The sequence below is a fragment of the Lissotriton vulgaris genome, chromosome 10 (genome assembly GCF_964263255.1).
Source record: "Lissotriton vulgaris chromosome 10, aLisVul1.2, whole genome shotgun sequence".
Classification (NCBI taxonomy): Eukaryota; Metazoa; Chordata; class Amphibia; order Caudata; family Salamandridae; genus Lissotriton; species Lissotriton vulgaris.
The window spans coordinates 975,904,576-975,919,954 of NC_141698.1; positions in this window are offsets into that span (position 1 = coordinate 975,904,576).

The following is a 15,379-nucleotide window of genomic DNA, read 5'->3' on the forward strand; positions in this document are numbered from 1 at the left end:
TGATGAAGAGATTGTAGTTGTTTTGCATGATATTTATGTCGAGACAGTATCTCGTCGAAGGTTGGGGAGTGTTCCTTTACCATGGTGGCTAATTTGTTAGATCCGCCTTGAGTAGAGTGAAATTAGTGGTGATGGTGCCTATTTGTTACTCAATTACTTTTCTGGACTCTCTCACTTTGTTGAGTATCAGATCCAGCTTGTCCTGAGCATTCATGGTGGCACATAATCAGACGATTGTGTAGCGGTATTCGAGTCCTGATCATCCATGTCATTTGAGGCAGGGGCAGTTGCCTCTTGTAATTTCCCTCTGGGGCGAACCATAATCTTCTACAGGCAGCCATCACTGATTACCCCCACAAGTGGCACTAATCCACTGTCGGGTCAAGAAGGATCCAGGGCCCAAGCCAGTCTACCACGATCCTCACCACAGTGGCCTCTCTGAAATGCACACTATAGCGGAGTGGGATAAGGCCTCCAGGTGGAATACTTCCCCCAGTCCAAAAGTTCAGCAGGGCAATGGAGACCCCCAGCTGTGAAGAGCCAGCAGTAGGGGCAAGCGGCAGCGGCCCACAGCACCTCACCTGGCAAGTTCACCATGATTCTATTCAGCCCTTCGAAGAAGAATCTGTGGCACAGCACAACACCACTGCATCAGGGCCTCAGGCGTGACAGTCAACACTGCCAGGCAGGTGTTGCACCAGCCTCCTGCCCCCAACATCCAATGCAGCACTCACCCAGATAGGGTTCTGTCTCCCATGTTGTGGCCCTGCACAAGTGGTCCCCTGGCCGTGGGCACCGTCTAGGCTCTTGGGATCAACTGCACCCAACTGCCCTCCCTGCCCACTCCACAGTATAGCAGAACACCCGGTGGATTCCTCTTACTGCACCGAACCACACTATGCTGCACTCTGCGATGTCCCCTGATTCCGGCTGCTGAGGCGTGAAGGGTCAATGACGCAGTTACAATAGCCGCGTTAGGTCCGCCACCAGAATCAAACACGAAGCCGAGCGGTCGCGCCGCCCGCTTCACTCCTCCTGTCTGCAGGGCAGCGTTCACCGGGCAACCGCCGCTTATCGCCGCCATGACCCCTCCCCAGCAGGACCCTGGCCCCCACCACCACGTAGCTACACAGGTACAGCTGTCCACGGTAGTTAGTGCAGGCCGCAGCCTGCACTAGCCATGATCAGGTTCACGGGTGGAGCAGGAGGAGGGCTTTCGTTCCACAGTACCTCTTATCTGCTGGTTGCCACTGATGTTGCCACTGATGATCCGGCTTTGCCGATCCCCAGTTCTAAAGCCAGCCGAGAAGTTTCGCGGCCACCAAGCAGGCTCTCACAGGCCGTCAGCACCACCGTACCCAGCAAGCGGTGGCCTTGCAAACTGACGCCCGGATCTCGGTCTCGTCCTTGCGCCAGGGCAACCCTGACACCAGGAAAAGCAGCACTCCTTTCCCTCTTCACTCTGCTGTTACACCGTTCCGCAGAGGAGGCAAGATGGCGGTCTAAAACAGGATTCTTGAGCTCGTGCAACGGAGCTTGCTCAGAACACAGCCGCCATGATCGGCGCTTAGCCAGCCCCCCCACTTTTGAAGTAAGCTAATGCTGATCCTGCCCAGCTTTCTAACTTTCAGCCCATTTCATTACTTCCTGCTTTTTCCAAAATTTGGTAAAAACACATCAATTTACAGTTGTGTCATTTTGTGGAAACCCAAACCTTTTTACAACCCTCTCAATCTGGCTTCAGGACCGGTTTTTTGACTGAAACTATCTTCTTGGAGTTACAGAACTGTTTCAGCACAGTTTGAACACTGGGGATATGGTGGCCCTCATATTACTTGATTTGAGTGCCACTTTCAACACAGTGTCTCACACCGTGTTATTGAAAGCCTTGCAATGTCTGGGGGTTGTTGCCCCAGCACTCAACTGGCTTGCTTCTTTTCTTACCGACCTTACGTTCCAGGTTTTTTCTTCTACGGCTAGCTCCAAAACTCACTCATCTCCTTATGGGGTACCCCAGGGCTCTACTGTTTAATATTTTCGTTAAACCTCTGGCAGAGATTGTAGAAGAGGCCGGGTTGTCCCTGTTCTCCTACGCAGACAACACCCAGATTATCTTTACTCTCTCTGCTGAAAGGGTGTCTACGTCCTCTGCTCTCCAGTCCGGGCTGAGGAAAATTGCATCTTGGATGCAAGACAATTTTCTCAAACTTAATGGAAAAAACAGAGGTTCTGATTCTGGGAAAGCACTTATTTGTTAATACTGCTTTTTACACTGTTCTGATTTTAGGTTAGAGGGTGAGGTGTTATCCCCAATAAACTTTGTTTCTTTCCTCACTACTCTATTTTAAATATCACACACTTTTGTTTTTTTGCACTGCTCTTAATTCCCAGGTGGTCATGGACCCAAAGAACGTATAATCTGTCCTCCCTTCCTTTGGTGCTCCTGCTCTGATTCCATTAAGTGAACCCCTTTCTGGAAGTTAGTCTCTATGGTCAAGAGACATATCATCCATATAGGTGGATAACCAGATGATAAGATTGATCACATTGATAATTGTGGGAATCTGAGCTCTGCTCAATGATTTCCTCTCTTTCACGACACTCCTGTTTCTTTGCTTTTTCATCTTTGTCTTCAGTAGCTTGAGGCACTTGGTGGCATTGTATCTATTAGACCCCCAGTTCAGTTGATTATTGTGAATATTGGGGATTGGAACTGTGGCAGGTCGTTAAAATATCCCTTTGACCCTATTTCTCTCTGTTGTAGTTTTTAAACTGAGTTTATATTTTGTTTCATGATAAGAACTGGCTGTCCTATATGTTTGAGCAAAATTAAGTCTGAGCAGTTGTACAATATTATATACTTAAGCCATTCATTCTCTGACATAGTGTTCTATTGAGTGCTACTTTAAAAAAAGAGTATATGACATGATGGTAATCCTAGGCCTATTTATGATGCTGAGTTAAGGCATTCAAAGGTCAACGGGAAAAACTGAAGAAAGTTATTTAAGATAGTTTATAGTTGTTAAAACATGTACATCAGGAGTCTAACATTCTGGGTGCCTATTGCAAGCTCGTATGTCTTGCATGTCATTTATTTTTTAGCCAAATCTTTAGGCCAAATGGTGTGTAATTCTCTGGTATGGGCAGGCAATGTTTGAGTTGTTGGGTGTCCCGAACAAAAGAGACTTTCAAATGGAGCTATGTGTTTTCGAAGTATTGATGAATGTTGATATTATCTTTGAATAGTGTCTCAAGGGATTCCATTTAGAGGTTGAAGATAACAGGTGACAAGATAGAAAATTAGGGAATTATGAAAGTGTTTAGAATTTTCTGGTATTTGGAGACATGGCCCATGTGAATGTACTGGTGTATATGTAATACAAGGAGAAACAATAAATGACAATTGCAGTGAATCCATTTGAGTCTTCAGGAAGCAGATGAGGTTGGGGGGTTGATTGTGTCAAAGGCAGCTGAGAGGTAAAGAAATGTTAGGAGGAGGGTTCATCTTTGTCTGTGATCAGGACCTGCCATCTATGATTTGTGAGGTAGCTGTCACCACGCTTAAGAGTAATCAGAAGCCACACTGAAATCCATGCAGGAGATGGTTGGCATTGATCAGATCTTGAAGATGTATTTCATTGATGATTCTGTTGAAGGATAGATAAATAATGTGCCAGTTACTGACATGATCATTAGGATCATTAGACTTTCTTGTGGGTTTCTTCCAATCTGGTGTATCAGGCCTGCCTTGAGAGATTGTTGATGCTCACAGGTAAGTTTGATCAAGCCTCGTCAGAGAGGGCTTTGATGAAGTATGAGGGTAACAAATTCCCTTCATAGACAGTTGCTAAATGGATTTCAGAATGTTTGTTAGATCTTTTAGAGACAGGGGATTTAAGGATAGAGCTCAGAGGACTGGTGTCAGAGAAGAAGCAAGCTTTGTGTTGTTGATGTGATGTGCAGCTCCTGAGTATTTTCACTGAAGAGTGGTCGGTGGCATTGCACTTGACCACTGAGCATGAAAAGATTGATTAATCAAGGGGCTGACAAAGTGCTTAATAATTTTATGCTTCGATTAGCGGCTTAACTGGTTTTTGCATTGTACTTGGATTTTTCTGTGTCATGAGTTGTCTGCATGTTTCACAGAAGGACTACAGTAGCAAGAGTTTATCAGTGATTGTGTTTTTCTTCCATCATGTTTTTGTTGGCTTTCCAGAAAGTTGTTAAGAAGAGTGCTCACATCAGACGTGAATGTGGCAGCATGAGTGTTTCTTTTGAGCTTCAGGACTTCTATGGATAGGTCTTTCAATAAACAGAAGCTTTTTTGTTCTCTTTTGGGTTGATCTTGGTGTGTTGACTGGACACTCAGCAGGGCAATGGGGAAGGCAATGTGATATGTTCACTCTAGGAGCACAGGAAGCGTGCATTGGATGAGTTATGATGTTGGTAAAATGAGGATGTGGTCTTTGGAGTTCGCTGATTGGATACAATGCTGGATCCTGTTGTGAGTGTTGATGAGGGTGAGGATGGTGTCTCTTGTTTATTTCATGTTTGAGTTGTCTTGGAAGTTTATGTCACCAAGGATGGCCGTTTGGGCTTGATGGATATATGAAGTGATGAATAGTTTAGAAAATGCATCTATAAAGTCCTTGTTCTATCCAGGAGACCTGTAGAAGAAGGTGGCAAATTGTGTTACAGAGCGAGGGAAATAGCATGTGTGGAGCTTCATGGAATGGAGTCCAGTGTTTGCTTGCTTGCCTGTGGTGCTGGACCAGGAAGATTAAGGCCTCGTCCCATCTTATGAGCACGGTTTTTAGGCTGAATGCTGTAGCCTATGAGAAAAAGAACATATAGGATGTATGAGGATATGGGGATGAGTCAAGTCTCTGTTATGAAGAATGCCTCAAGGTTGTGATAAGTAATGAGCTCTGAAATTTCTGGAGTATTGAGGACTGCACAGCATGCATTGATGAGCATGAGATGGAGCTTGTATTAAGTAGTTTGATAGTTTGTAGCTGTTAACGAGGTGTATATGAGGTTAGGCAAAGGTGCTATGAGGTTGCTGAGTCTTTGAGTGGTCTAGGCCTAGGTGTGAGTGTGTCAATAACGGATAAAGTGGCATGCTGTGTGAGGAGCATGATTACATCTTATTGTATAGGTCGGCATGGAGCTGGGGAACTAGTTCATTGTGGCCCTACGAGGCACAAACAGTGAAGACCTTGTCTCTCTCCACCCTTTTCTGGGAAAGCACAAGTGTTAGAATGCCCTGGAAAGTTAATTGCTTGAGGGAGACAGTAGGAAGTAATGCTACTTCCTGTAGAGAAGCTTGCAGGGGAATGAAGTCCGCTTTCCTGCCTTGACTCGTGCACAGGCTTGTTAAATTAAATCAAAGTCCTATTTTCTCTTTGATAGATAGAAGGTGATTGGAGGGTGTCAGACTGCCTGTTAGGTCACTCACTGACTGTTGGGTCATGCTAGCCAAAACTGCAGGTCTCTCTTTCAAGCGACTGTGTAATTGTCAGCTTCTGACAGAAAACCTAGGGTTTCTTTAAAGGAACCCTTTAGTTGTCATTTCAGAATGAGAGTTGAATATCCAAAACTGAATTGTAAAATATATGGTACACGTGATTCTGATATGTACACAGTTTTATAAACAAACACATTCTGTGAAACATGTTTTCAAAGTAAAGTGACTTGGAGTTTAAATATATATCTGCCCAGGAAAACCCCTTTTGTTACAAACTTATTTATGCTCTTCGTCAATTGCTGCCAAAAGATAAGCACCAAAGCTTGGATCAGTTTCACAATTACCAGTCTTGTTATACTAGAAAATATTTCATGCTTGCAGGCATTTTGCAACAAATACACAAAAATGGTTGCCTTCAAATTAAAATTCAGTCTAGTCTCTTTTAATGTTGGATGGTGTGATGTCTTTACAAGTATACAAAAAATGTATGGCTGGAATGCTTAGCATAATTTCAGCCATTGGTAATTGCTCAGGTCGCATACTAGTCAATCGTTATTTTGCACACCATGCCACCTCAGATTAGAAGCCGTCATATCCAAATCCAACTCAACCCTTCTCCATTAGGAACAGTCCAGCCCGAACTCCCAGCCCAGGTCCTCCCTAAACCAGAATACAAGCACCCCAAGATTTGTTTTGCCATGACTGGTGCTCATTATTCAGGTGCAGCTTGGTTAGCACAGGACCAATGTCTAGACATACCCATTACACTTTGGGCATCACATTGAAGTAGATATAAAGTTGATGGATAAAATGCTTGAATTCATCTCAGCTAATGAAAATTAGTCAGAGCTGCATTCCAGCCCATCGGTATTTTTCACCCCATGCAACCTCAGTTTTGGCCAAGACACATGTAAATAGGTATTGACCCTCCTCCAGCAGGAACAGTCCAGTCTGAACTGCCAGGCAGGTCCTCCTTGAACCCGAACACAAGCAACACAAGACTGGCTTCGCCCTGATTCCGCTCATCAATCGAGTCCTAAGTAGCTTGTGGTTTAGTTCAGGGAGAACCTGGCCTGGCAGTTCGAGCGCGACTATTTCTACTGCAGCAGGTTCATGAATGATTTGCATAAGGCTGGGTCCAAACTGAGGTACCATGGTGGACAAAAGAGCCAGGGTTGCTATGTTACCCCAAGTGATAGGCAGTAAGCCGGTATTGCTGGTTTATCCACCAGGCATTTCACAGGTTAGCTGGAGTCTTTCTAGCCTGGTTTTAGTGTGGGGGAGGGGTCTCTGCCACTCTTTCCTCAACCAGGCCAGGGAAAGTAGGGGTGCTTCAGGAAAGAGAAAGAGAAGACAGAAGAGCGAGATGAGAGTGTAAGGAAGAAGAAAGCGGGGCTAGTTTGAACATTTTTGCCAGGGCTGCTTTGGTTTCACAGTCTGGCGTGATTAGACTTATTGCAAGGATTCCTTCTATCATCTTTCTATGTTTGGTGATTCTTTCCTAACCATCTTCTCACTGCTCAGGGGAAAAGCTAGAGCCATTGCAGCAGTGTCCGATTTAGTAATCGGAATGGTAACTAATGCTGTTCAGGAGGCTGCTAATCAGGCAATTACACAAGCAACAACGAAAAAAAAACACCCTGCCAAACTAAAGAGCAAACGAACGCTTCAGCGGCGCCATCAACAAAGCCACAGTAAAACATCTGTGATTAACCCAACAAACAAGGAAGAGCGGATTGAAAACAATCTAATTGCAAACGCATCACGTGAAGCCAGAAGGGAAGGAAGGAAAGTGAGCTTCTTTTATTTGTCCCCTTGTCAGTGAAGCTTAGTTTTCATTTAGTTATCTTAAATGTGTTTTGTGGGTGTTTTACACCGCACTGCCAACATGGTCAGTGACCCTCACTGCGGCGAATTCACAATAAACCATGAACACAATAATGTGAAGCACCTGAGGGAGGCCTGGGTGGAGCGAGCTTCAAGGCTGAGTCCAGGCAGCAGCTCGAGGCGCAGCTGCTGACAGCTCTGGGCTTGTTTGCAGAAAGGGTAAGCTAGCACCGCCAGCTTTCTGTCAATACGTCAACACGGTGGGCCAGGATCTGCAAACTGTGTCACATGAGGGTAGGAATGTCCTTAATTGTTTAGAGGAAATGGGAGAAGCCTGCTGACCCACTCAGCTAAGAGTCTTATGCTAATCCTCAAGGCCAGCTTAGTGCTCATAAGTCTGCAGTGGAATTTTGCAGGAACCTGTGCAAGCCCTTCCACCCCAATCACTACACAGGGCCAATTATGAAATAGAAAATAGGACAGTTAACAAAGCACCTTCTTTCTTAATAATCACAGCTGTTCTCACACTGCGTCACAAACAGCCTCTTGGAGTGATCTCAGTGCTGGAACATTAGGTATCAGAGGGTGCTTTCAGTGGCAAACACCCAACGCTCCTCCAATTTAGGGAAGAGTTTAAGATGCACCTCTTTAATTATTTCCCCCCAAAACATTGTCCTTATTCGCCTCAGGTTAGCTTTCCATGATCTTACTCTGTTAGAACCTTTCTCATGCAAACGTATATCTTTTATTTTCCGGATCTACAGTATATATCTCAAAAGTATATTCAATAGACTTTAGCCAATCAGCGGGCTTTGGTGGAAGGTTGCTTCGCCAATTCCTACAAATCTCCCTTCGAGACTGAAGGATCATATAAATTAGCAGTTTTGTTGCATCTTTATTAAGTGTTGCCTGCTTTAATCATTTTACAAAAAAAGATGCAACTCTTTAAAACCCCACATCACCATGAAGTAACTACTCTTCTGCTCCCAGAATCCAGTACCATCCTAGCTTTTGGCTAGGTTGACAGTGGTTCACACTGTGCACATATCACATAAATGGATACATTCACACAGCTGGATGCCATCAGACCACGGCAGCAGTGATTTGTTTCTTAGATAGGAAAATGCAAAAGAAAAACATCCTCTTGGACGGTCATCATGTTAGATACAAATGCCTGTGCTATCAAGACAAAAAACAGTGCGGCGATCAGTCTTCTTTACCTGAAACTATGGCCTAGATGTATCATCGTTCTCATTTGCGAATTCTTAATAGCGATTTTTACCGAATCGCTATTAAGAATTAGCAAAATGGGATGTATGTTTAAAATCGCTTTTTTTTTGCGATTCCTTATAATTCCTAATTTGCTAATTCGCACGTTGCGAATTCGCAAATTAGGAATAATTTCCCATTCATTCCTATGGGCCAGGAGGCCCATAGGAATGATTTGGAAAAAATTCTCAAATTGCGATTTCGCTATTTGCTAATCGCAATTTGAGAATTATTGCAAGGGTGCAGGGGTGTCTCATGGACACCCTGCTGCACCCCTGAAACTTACATGTGTGTGCATATGGCGCACATACATGCCCTATGGGCATGTATGTGTGTCACATGCCACACTCAAAATTGCCACATTCTGGTTTTTTAAAGGATTTCGCAAATTAACACGAACCTCAAGTTCGTGTTAATTTGCGATTCCTTAACCTGAATTCGCAAAATAAAAAAGCTTCATACATGGCATTTAAGGAATCGCAAAATTGCGATTCCTAAAATGCTTAAGCAAAATAAGGAATCGCAATTTTTTGCGATTCCTTATTTTGCTAATTTCACATACATCTCAAAAGATGCAAAATGTCAGTTTGCGATTCGTTAAGGCCGAAATTCGCAGAATTTCGGCCTTAACGAATCGCAAAATGCTTGATACATCTAGGCCATAGTGCCTAGATATCAGCCGCGCTGTACGAAGAGCTACATCAGCCTCGTTTTGCATCGATTGAAGAAACCCAGCAGGCGAATTCAATTGCCAAGTATTTTGGCTATGGAGCAATAAGTTTGAAAAGCAGTTCTAAAGCGAAACTAATTAAAAATACTCCTGCGCCTTTGTGCTACCAGGAAGTAAAATACGAATATATTCTTGAGGTACAGGGGAAAAACTATTTTCAAAAACAAACCCCTGGCTTGGTAGTTCGTTTCTGAAAAGCAAAAGAGATGCAGAAAGGTGTTAAAAAACATAACGTTTCTTTACTTAATTAAATAACGAATCTAGAACAGCTGGCTCCAAGGAGTGGGTGCGGTAAATGGCAATTCAGCCCTGCAAACTAACAGTTTTCCAAACCTAGAAACAAGCGTGCCAAGTTCTTAGACAGAGGAAATTAAATTAAATATATATTTTTGATTGATATAAAGCTGCTTATCACCTCTGAAGGTATTCAGGCGCTGTCAATGGGCACGAGGAGATTAAGTGACTTGCCAGGAATCACAGGATGTTGAGCCGACGTCCAGACTCAAGTCCGGATCCTCAGCTCCCGAGTCAGAAGCTCTGGACACTGTGCCACACCCTCATAAATGGCAGGCTTTTTGACGACTACGAATCACTTATGGTATTGGTTCTTTCTTTACTCTAGTAGCTTGGCACAGACCAGGCAGCCTTAATTTAGTAGGCAATGTGCAAAGTATTTGTGCACTAACTCATACAGTAACACAGTGAAAACACAACAAAAACACTCCACAATAGTTTAGAAAAGTAAAGTATGATTTTATAAATAAAAAATGAGCAAAACGATAAGTATCCTTTCAGTAGACATTGAAATACTAAGTGGGTACAGAAACAAAAAGTCAGAAGAGCGCTAGAGACAATAACTCCTTAAGTGAGTTTTTGGGTTGCACCAGGCCCGTACAAAGTCAGGAGTTCAGGCCGCGAAGTAGTGTGGGCTGGCAGCAGGGACCTCAAGGGGTCTGCTGAACAAAAATACCTTTGATCCGGACAATGTCGTCGCTACGAGGCTGCATAGATCATGTTGTGGATGAAATGCATAGAGGTCTTCCACATAACTGAGGAGATGCGCTGACTCAACTACACGTAATGGCAAGAGTGCGCTGGTTCTAACCCACACTGCAGCAGAGAGGCACCGAATCCAGAGGGATGCGTGAGTGCATCTTGTCCAGAACCTCAAGGCCTCAATTTCAAGGGTCCAGCATTGGGATGGCACCACTTGCCAGGGCAGACTCATAGCTTGAAGAGTCCACGTGCAGGTGGTTTAAGTCGTTGATTTCCCAGAGACTTGGAAACAGGAGACAAGTCAGCAAGCCCTTGGAGTCACTCTGGGTTCAAGTGATGGGTGTACAGCCCGTCTCACCCTGTCTGTCGAATAGCAGGCAGCAGGGTGGCTCAGCACAGCAGGAGCACAGCAAGGCAGAGTTCAGCAAAGCAGCGGTCCAGCAGCGTAGCAGCCCTGTTAGCAGCATCACAGCTCTTCTTCCTGGTAGAGTAGACACAGGTCAAGAAGTGTACTGGGTTGGTAGGGACAGAGACCCAATAAAGAATCTTCTTTTGAAACCTCGTAGATTTCGGAAGGAAAAAACATATAAACGCTCCTTTTCAGGAATGGCACCCAGGATTTGGAATTCACTCCCTCCAGAAACCAGGCTTATCTCCTCCAGTACATTTTTTAAGAAAGAAGTAAAAGCTATCCTCATGACTAAATTCACCTGAACTTTTACTTTGGAACTATTTGAGACTCTGCACCTATTTTTACTATTCGTTTTCTGATTGTCGATTTGTATCATTGGTTTTAGCTGATTGACTATGCTCCCCCATGTACCTAACCTTTTTTTTTTTTTTTTTGCTACTCACTTATTACCTACAACTATTCTTTGCTCAAAAGTTAATCACTGTTAATCACTCTCTTGTTTTCTTACCCCCTGTTTTTGTAAAGCGCTCTGATAGCTGCAAAGATCTTGTTCGCGCTATATAAAACTTTCAAAATAAAATAAATAAATGTATATCCAAATGTGCATTTGAAGTGGAGGAGACTTCAAAGGGTGGCTTTGGATTGTCAACCGGTCTCTAAGCGCTTCTAGAGAAAGTGAGCAAGTCACTAGAGCAGAAATAACTGGCAGCAGCAGATGCAGAGATTACGCAGCTTTGCAGTTCACACATATCCCTTTCAACCTAGTCCTGTTTGCCAGGTTATCTGTTGGGGGTATCAGTCATTTGTAAAGGGTCAGACCATTAATTGTAATTGTTAGTCCTTTCCTCCCTCCTGCTCAGGAAGGGACAGCAGAATGTAGATGTTTGTAGATGGGTAATCAGCCACAACTAGGCTTTCTGTGTTTATGGCTGTTTGGAGGGAATGCACAAAGTGTAACTGTCAGCCTGCCCACACGTGTTTTGGAGACCGGTTGTAAGGCACAGAGCAGTAAGAGCAGAGAAATGCCCACTTTCTAAAAGGGTATTTCTAAAACAGTAATGTTGAAACCAGCCTTGCCAGTAGAAAGGATCTATCATTATCATTCCAGAGATATGACACACAAAGCAGCTACTCCATTCTAATTAGGAAGTACAGCCTAAAGGTATTTTAAGGCATTCTGAATGTTAGCCTATGATAGGGGTAGACCTCACAGTAGTAAAAAACACATTTGTCTGTTTGTCATTACAAGGACATGAAAAACATAAAAGTACATGACCTACCTTTTACTTACACAACACCCTGGGTTACCTAAGGCCTACCTTAGGGGTGATTTACGTGAAATAAAAGGGGAAGTTGAAGGCCTAGCTGGTTGTTTTAAAGGCCACGTTGAACTGGCAGTAAGCTACAGAATAGGCCCTGCAGTTGTAGGCCTGAGGCATGGTTAGAGTGCTGTTCAGGTAGGTGGCACATGCAGTACTTCAGGCCAACTATTAGCGTTGGATTTTTATCTAGCCTCTCCATGTTGGAGGAAAGTGTGGTCCGCTTCATGAGCTTGCCTCACATGTTTGAACCCTGCTTTTGGAAGTGGGCTATTTGCTGAATTGATATGGTAAGGATATAGTGTGGCTCAATGGTTAGAGCGGCAGACCCTGATGCAGAGGTCTGGCCCGGGACCAGGGTTCAATTCCTGCCTCGGCGGGTCTAGGGCTCAATTTCCTCTGACCTGATAATTCTCGCCTTGGTGCCTATTCCAATCATGGAGTACCACTCTGCAGCTCTGTTCAATAGCTTGCTTAATCTCCACAACGGCCCCAACAGCGCTGGGATGCCTGACTTCACCTTGGGGGTGCCCAGGAGTGGGCATTTCACAGGGAAAAGCCAGGAAGGGTTCCACAGTGGTATGTGTACAGCGCCAAGACGCCTCAGGGTGTAAGTGCGCTATACAAGTACAAATTCATTTCAGTCATTTCATATGATGGAGGCCCACTCTAGCTCTAAAAAGAGCTACACTTAACTGTACCTACATAAACCATAGTTTCATCCTAAACTATAAGTTCATGCTGCCTGGATGGAAGTCTGACACTCTGCCCAAGACCTACTGGTGTCTTACCTTTGCTGAGTGGAAATACTGATTGAGGTCACCTAGCCAGTCTCAGGAGACTGTGTGGTTTACATATGTGAATTTAAACCGTCTAGAAACTACCTTCAGATACTGGGAAAACAAACAATATTTCCACTGTGGGTGAGCAGTTCCATGGAGCATTGACTCTGCCGGTGCAGTGATTCCAAGTGAACATTCTTACTACAGACTGGCCTTTGTCTTGCAAGGGGTGCGGACTCACCCTCTATTGATCTTTAGCTTAGGTGCCAACACAGTGTCTCTTAGCAGCACTTAGGTCCACTGTGATCCTGCCTTGCTATGCAAGAGACTAGCAACTGTCTGATACCTGGACACCCGTGTCCTGAGCTCATGACAGATCATAAAAACTTATCAGGCTCATTTAGAATTGGGCCTGCTGTGGCTCACAGTATTTCTGGGTGATACAGTGACTCTGCTCCAAACATGCTGCTCGGACAAACACCATTTTTGGAATATTTGTGAATTTCCCCAGACAGTCAGATGAAAAAAGAAAAGGTGGAGAAGCTGCCCTTTACTTGTGGAGGACATCTCTTCACCATCTTGTGACACAAACATCCTTGATTCATGGAGTAAGATGAACCACAGAGCACATTATCTCACACCCTTGCTGTGATGTGGTATCCTTTAAAGGGGCGACAGGGAGTCAGTAGCTCTCGTCTCAGCGAAGCTGCGACCTAATATTGAAAAGCCTGTCCACGACTCAGCAACCTGGATTCAATGGGTTGTGTGGGACGCATGCCCAAGAACATGGACAGAGGAACCCTTGAGGATGCCCCCATTTCCCAGAAACAGACTAGGACCCTCAGTAAAGCACTGGAGGTGGTGCGTAGTCCCTTTTATTAGGGGTCACTTGGGCACAAAACAAATATATAGGATAACTTGCATGGAAACTAAAGGTTTGGCACAGCCTGCACAGCAGCCTTTGTCTTTTGTTACACATGAACATAAACACTGTGTCCATGCTGGCCGGCTGGTCTGTTTGTCCTTTTTCTATTGTTCTTTTTTTATGGCTATACCACTCTGTCAGTCTATCTGTCTACCTCCTCCGACCCAGCTTCTATTTTGAATCCCAAAGGGATTTGCGAAGCCTCTCTTTTCATGTTAATAAACTAATTTGTTTCCGAATTCACAAACAAAAATGTACATCTTCCATGCTCTGCCTCTCCATCATTTACTCAATGCTTCAGTATGAATCTAGGCTGCAACTGTTCCTCAACATATATGTTACTCAAACAAGAGATTTGGGTTCACAGCCAAGGACCGGTGCAGAAAGGAAACAACTGTTCTGCCTGATCGGAAGTGACCTTTCACTTTACAGATGTTACACGTAGATCTGCACTCAATGTTGCAATCCCACACTCTCCAGGTGAGGCTGGTTTGAGTACACATCAGAAAGGTAAGAATGGCCTACAGTGCAATCTAAAAGTGTTAGGTCTGGTAGGTCAGTGTCTGGGCCTAATTGTGGCCTGCTTCATGGTCTAGTTGGCAGCTCATTGGTGTTGATTACCCTGATATTACCACAAACTTTGCTCCAAACAAATATAAATGCATGCAATCGCCCACACCTTCCAAAACACCTATATAGCGTGTATTTATTTTCAAATTCGAAGCTGGCCAAATTTACAAATGTGGGACACTTTTGTAGCTATCTGATTCGCTATTGGAGGCCACTTTTATTTTTGTGCCCAGATTGGCCGTGTTTTCTTTCTCTCATGCGTGTCAAGCCGCGAGACGGTCTGCTTTGGTACAGACATCACGCGCCGCGGCCCGCGAACCAGAAAATAGAGCGCATTGAAGAAAGCTGGCAAACAGAAATCGTATTAGAGTGTTCACTTTGAAATCCCAAAGAGGCCGTGGCCATGTCAACCGTGGCAGCCTGACCCCTGTTTGCCACCGAGTGTTCTAATGTGCTGACAAGGGCAGTGACACCGCCATTGAGGCCCGCGAGGCCGGGCCTGAAAAGCTTCATTCAAGCAGCAGCTGGCATGATGCAGCAGTGTCGAGAGACGAGAACAAACACCGGGCACGGAGGGCGGCAGCGCTCCCTGCGACCCGAAACCAGAAACTCAATTAATAATGCAGAGAACGCGGGCCGGCCGCTCTGGCAGCGTAATCGAATCCGACCCCACAGAGAAAAGAAAACAATTTGTTTACCATGCCAGCATTCTGACGCTGACATCCCCAGGAACGGAGAAACCTCGCAGGAACGGCGTCATCTGTGTTCACTGTCGCTGGCAGCAGCAGCCGGCCGCAGCCCTGGCAGGGTGGCCGGGGATTGTTAATCGGCTGCTAGTATTTGTCGACTTTTACGCGCAACCTTCCTTCTTTACACCTCTGTGTATACACAGCTTGGTTCTGTTTTTAACGATATTTGCAATCTACAATATACAACTTACAATATATGAGTGTTTTCATAAAAAACATTGGCAAAGCCATTAAGCCTGGCCTTTGAAAGCCAGTGATTTTTTATGTTAAAAATTAAAATAAAATATAAAATGAAACAATTGAAAGTTAATCAAAACGTAAAAAGGCCTCTGG